Genomic DNA, 5864 nt, shown 5'->3' with positions numbered 1-5864 from the left:
GAGGCTCTCAAGAACAAGAAGCAACATCGGGCATTGGCGGAGCCAAGAAGCAGGCAGGCACGTGCACAAGTAAGAAGAGGGAAATGAGGATTCGGATAGAAACACAAGTTAACCCCTACCTGTTGTTGGGTCGGAGCAAGAGGAGAGAGCTCCGGAGGGAAGGAGGGCCAGTGACACAGACCTCTCGCTCGGAGCGAGAGTGAGAGAGAGGGGGGAAGGATGGGGGAGGGGGGAAGCCTCTGAGCGGGACCTGCCTGCCTGCTTTGCAACTGTGCCTGTGCGGAAAGTTTTACACGAGACGTGTTATTTACGGCATCTCCAGCCGTTGTGCAAAAAATCATCCCCTGGGATGCACCCGCGCTAAATCGCGCACTGGGGCGTAATGCCCCCAGTCGTGGTCCCCTACGGGTTTTTAAAATATTCAAATTTAGCGCAAACACAACGCAAAGACGTTTGAGTTCGTTTAAATTTAAACATATTTAGAAAAAAGGAAAAACTATTGCGGGCCTCGCCGCCCGCCCACGCGGTTCTACATGCCGAGGAGGCTGTAGAACCGCGTGTAGTCACCGCCGCCGTTGTCGTCGTTGTCGTCGTCGCCCCCGCCGACGCCTCCGCCGTCCCTGTTGCATCCCTCCCCCGGTTGGCGCGGCGGGTTGGACGGTCCGGGGGCGTCGCCGTCGTCATCGTCGCTGTCGAGGACCACGACGCCGTGCTCGTCCTCGCGCCCACGCTTGCGGGCGGCGATCTTCCGGGCCATCTCGTCGCGGAGGTAGTCGTCCCGCGCCCACCGCAGGGCGTCCTCGTCGGAGAAGCCACGCCGGGCTATCTCCTCGTACTCCGCGGGGAGGCCGGGCTCCGGCTTGGTCTCGACGAGGACGAAGCGGCCGGTGGGGGAGGCGTTGTCGCCGATGCGGACGCCGGAGCTGCGGGTGCGCGCGCTGACAGGCGTGCCCTGGGGCTCCGGCTTGACGGGGCGGAGGTGGAGGCAGGGGGAGCCGCCGGACGAGGTGGAGGACCCCCCGGTCTCCATGCGCCTCAGGGTCCAGGAGCTTCCCCGACGGCGTGAGAAGGACGGGGGAGCGGGGTACTCGAGGCGCGGCGTGTTGCCGCCCTCGATGTACTCGAGGACGGCCTCCAACGTGCGCCCAGGCACGCCCCACCACCGACGTCGGCCGACGACGTTGAGCCTACCGAAGGGCACGACTCCGTTGGTGGCCTCGAGCTGCTCGGCGTGACGGCGGCGGAAATAAGGCTCTCAGAGCGGGCTGTCGGGGACGTACCGTGGCCCCTTCCTCGCCGCACGCGGCAGGGACGAGTGGATGCGTGCGATCTCCGCACACCGCGCCGCGCCGGTGGGTACCGGGGGCACCCGCACGCCGCCGGCGCTGATCCTCCACGCCCCGGGCACCCGCATGTCCGGCGGGACCGGGTACTCGGCCTCGAAAAGGAGGCGAGCCTCGTCCTCGTGAAGATGGCGGCGGCCGAAGCCGTTCGCTGCCGCGCCATCGCCTGGGAAGCGCTCGGCCATGGGTGTGATGAACTGGAGACGGCGAGAGAGAGGAGAGGGAGGAACGACGACGGCGAGAGAGTGCGAGTCGCCAAGTGCGCTGGGGCGCGTCTTATATAGGCCGAAGCGCCGCCCGTGCGCGAGCTGCCGTGTGTACGCGTGGCGGGTGAGGGAGGGCGAGGGACGCGCGTCATCCGGTCTTCACTGTGCCGCCCGTGAGGCATCAACGGCGCAGGCTGACCGGCGCGGCAGCGCGGCAGTTTTGGCATTGATTCGCCGCGGGAAACGAGGCGATGAGGACGACGAAGGGGCGAGAAGAGAGCCGTGTCCCTGACGCGGCGGGCCCGCGGCTGTTTCGCGTCAAAACAGTTCGCCCCGGCGCCCCCGGGCGCCCCCCAGCGCCGGGTTCGGCCTGGGTCCGCCGGCGCTGTTTTCGGCCCAGGCCGGCGAAAATCGGGCTCCTGAGGACGCGACTGAGCCGATTTTTCGACTCCGGCGCAGAAAAAACGCCTGGAAAGGCCTTTCTGAGGCGCGGCTAGAAATGCCCTTAAGGGCTGTTTGGTTTGTGAATAACTTTGCCAAAGATTGACATGTTTAAAGTTAGGCAAGTTTGATCGGCGCCCCTCCGGTTCTTTCCTCTTCTTCTTCAGATTTTTGTGTCTATTGACTTCAGGTGTGCCTCGTCTGCGTCGAGTCAACACTTTCTTGTAGAGAAAGAAAGACGGTGATAGTGCTTTTCGCAACAAAAAAAAGACGGTGATAGTGCAAGGAAAGATGTAGTAGGAGTAGCTTTTAATTCGGTGGTAAACCAACATTGCAATCTGTTTTTCACATGATTTCCCTCGAGACAAGGACACATGGTGCCTGGTTAATTACCACAGTGGTACCACAGGCTCACAGCCATTGGCCTCACCTGTGCGCTGCCGTTGTTGCGCTGTGTTGTGCTGTGCTGTGAGACATGCATGAGAGAAAGCCTGCATCAGTCAATCACTGCCCCTGACCCTGAGTCTGGCTCCCGTGGACCAAATTTTACATGGAATCCACTACAAAGGGAGCACATACAGCGTCTATTTACTCTTTCTTATATCCGTTTGTCAAAATAAAGAGTAGTATTTTTTACGAGATTGTTACTATATTCGTGAGACTTATGCTAAGATTCATGGAAAAAATTGTTAAAGTTCTATAACTTTGTATAGGTAACCTCACGTATTCCGTTTGCATACGGTTGTACATATACACGTATAGAGTTTGTTTCTTATAATCCTACTATAAATATATGAGCCGATCGCCCCTTGAGAGGCGTCTTCCCTCAAACCGTTTCACGTTTATATGGTATCAAACCTAGTTCCTAAAACCTAGCTTCCGCCGCCATCGAACCCTAACCCGCCGCCGCCCAGCCTCCCAAGGCGCCGCCGCGGCTCCTCCTCCCTCCTCAGGTCGCCGCCATGACGACCTCCTCCTCCACCTCATCTGCGCTCGGGGCCTCCACTTCATCGGCGCTCGGGGCGCAGACCTCCGGGGCACTAGTCCCTTCCGTCGCGTCGCCGGCCTCCCAGGCTGTCCACGTCGCCAGCGTTAAGACGCATGTCCCCGTCGTCCTCGACCTCCAGAAGTTCAACTACGCCAAGTGGCGTATGCTCATGACCGTCCTCCTCGGCAAGTACGACCTCACCAATCACATCTCCGTCGTCACGTCGTCGGACGCCCGCACGGCCGACTGGCAGCGCCAGGACTACGTCGTGCGTTCGTGGATCTACGGCTCCATCAGCGAGGACATCCTCGAAACCATCATGGCTCAAGATCAGACCGCGCACGACGCCTACGTGCTGATCAGGAACCTCTTCCTTGACAATCAACTCACTCGCGCCGTCTATGTTGAGGCGGAGTTCCGGGCCATCGTCCAAGGCGACCACACCATCACCGCCTACCGCCATCGCCTGAAGGCCCTCTCCGACGCGCTCGCGGACGTGGGGCAGCCCGTGACCGACCAGACCCTGGTCCTCACCTGTCTCCGGGGGCTCAACCCCCGCTTCTCCGACATCACCACCCTCGTCACGATGCAGGTTCCGGCTCCCACCTTCCTGCAGGCGCGCTCCATCCTCCTTCTTCGTGAGAACCAGCTTGCCAACGCCGCCCCGGGCGACCCCGAGCCGTCTCAAGTCGCACTCTACGGCAACACCGCCGGATCCTCCATCGGCGGCAACTCAGGCGGCCATGGCGGCAAGGGCGACCGCTGGTCGAAGAAGAAGAAGAATGTCGGCGGGGGCGCCGCCAACTCCAACACTGTCCACTCCGCCGTCGCCCCCGGCCCGTCGATCTTCTTCAACCCCTACACCGGCCAGACCCAGCAGATGCAGCCCACCTGGCGTCCTTACGGCGCTCCGGCTGCTCCCGCCGGGGACGCTGGCCTCCTCGGGCCGGCCCCGTGGCCCACCGCTCCCGCGCCGCCGCCTTGCCAGTCCACCTGGGTGCCCCCAGGCCAGGTCGCATACACGACCCAACTGGCGCCTCTGCATGGCCAGGCCTGGGGCACCAAACCGCCTCCACCCGCGGCGCCCTACAACCCCGCCGGCACCATCCAGGCCCCTGCATGGGACTGCTCCGCCCTCGTCGCCGCCCTCAACGCCACCGTCGGGCCCTCTACCGTTGGCTCCTCCACGCCGGGCGCTTGGGTGATGGATTCTGTAGCCACCTCGCACATGGTCTCCGACCCTGGTATACTCTTCACTTCCTCCCATCCTCCTCCCTCTCTTCGTGTTACCATTGGTAATGGCGTCCCTCTCCCCATCACCGCCATCGGCCACGTCACTCTCCACACACCTAGTCACACCTTTTACCTAAACAATGTTCTTGTTGTTCCAGATATTATCAAAAATCTCCTTTCTACTCGTCAGTTTACCATCGATAACTCTGTTTTTGTCGAATATGACCCGTGTGGTTTTTCTATTAAGGATCTGCACACTCGGCACGAGATCATTCGCTGCAGTAGCCCCGGACCACTCTACGAGTTCTTCGCCAACACCAACCCCACCACCTCGCCGTTTGGACTCGTCGCCACCACCACCACATCAGAGCTATGGCATCGTCGCTTAGGACATCCGGGTCGTGACTCTATGTCACATTTATCTTTAGAATTTGGTATTCCATGTAATAAAAGTACTCAAGTGTGTCATGCATGCCAGCTTGGCAAGCACATGCAGTTTGTGTCACTCTGTTACAATTACTTCATTGTGATTTATGGACATCACCTGTTGCTAGTAATTCTGGTTTGAAATATTACCCTGTCATTGTTGATGATTTTTCTCATTTTATGTGGACGTTTCCCCTTCATCGGAAATCTGACACATGTGATATTCTCGTCAACTTTGTCACTTACGCACGCACACAATTCAACCTCCCTGTCATGTCATTCCAAACCGACAATGGTACCGAGTATGTTAACTCCACCTTCGTCGAGTTTCTTGCCCGCAACGGCATACACGTCTGCATGTCCTGCCCATACACTTCTCCCCAAAACGGCAAGGCCAAACGTGCTCTTCGCACCCTCAACGACATCACTCGCACCCTACTGTTCCAAGCTTATATGCCTCCCGCGTACTGGGTCGAGGCCCTTGCCGCTGCGACATTCTTGCTTAACCACCGTCTAAGCCAAGCATTAGATTTCCGGATCCCGTATACACTCCTATACCAAAAGCCACCCTCCTTTTCCGACCTCCGTGTCTTTGGGTGCCTCTGCTATCCAAATCAGTCCGCCACGGCTCCCCATAAACTCGCCCTCGCTCCACAGCATGCGTTTTCCTTGGGTATCCTACCTTGCACCGCAGATATAGGTGTCTAGACTTGTCGTCACGCCGCATCATCATCTTCCGCCATGTCATTTTTTACGAACACACCTTTCCCTTTGCCAGCACTCTCACCGCTCAGTCTCCAGATGATCTCGACTTCCACCTAGACCTGGTCGCCACACAGCCGGCTCCCGCAGTCGTCGCGCCCCTGGCGGGCTAGCCCATCATGGCGCCGGCCTCCTCGGTCCAGCCCGCTTTGCATGGCTCAGGGCATGTACCCCCGACGTTGATCACCACGGCACTCGCCTCACCTGCGCCGCCCTCGTCTGCGTCCACCGACCAGTCCCCTTCCCCTCCACCACTGCCACCCTCTCCTCCTCCTCATCGCTCTCGCGACAGCATCGCTTCTACCACCAACACCCACACCATGCTCACTCGCGCCAAGCGTGGCATTTTTCAGCCCATTGACAAACTTAATCTATCGGCTGAACACTCCTCCATATCCCCTATTCCCAAAACCTATCGCTCTGCTCTCTAGGATCCTCTTTGGCATGCAGCCATGTCCGAGGAGT

General features: G+C 59.4%; 1 protein-coding gene across 2 annotated transcripts in view; it reads right to left on the bottom strand.

The window, feature by feature from the left end:
• Window positions 1-231, bottom strand: part of LOC119285998 (acyl-CoA-binding domain-containing protein 6-like) — a 19792-nt gene extending 19561 nt beyond the window's left edge. For both annotated transcript variants that reach the window (XM_037565338.1, XM_037565339.1), the window contains exon 1: window positions 120-231. The gene's annotated coding sequence lies outside the window, so the exon portion shown is untranslated. The remainder of the gene's footprint in view (window positions 1-119) is intronic.
• Window positions 232-5864: the final 5633 nt, after the last annotated feature.

The sequence above is a fragment of the Triticum dicoccoides genome, chromosome 4A (assembly GCF_002162155.2).
Source record: "Triticum dicoccoides isolate Atlit2015 ecotype Zavitan chromosome 4A, WEW_v2.0, whole genome shotgun sequence".
NCBI lineage: Eukaryota > Viridiplantae > Streptophyta > Magnoliopsida > Poales > Poaceae > Triticum > Triticum dicoccoides.
The sequence above is the reverse complement of the archived record's forward strand: the minus strand, read 5'-3'. Positions and strand labels throughout refer to the sequence as shown.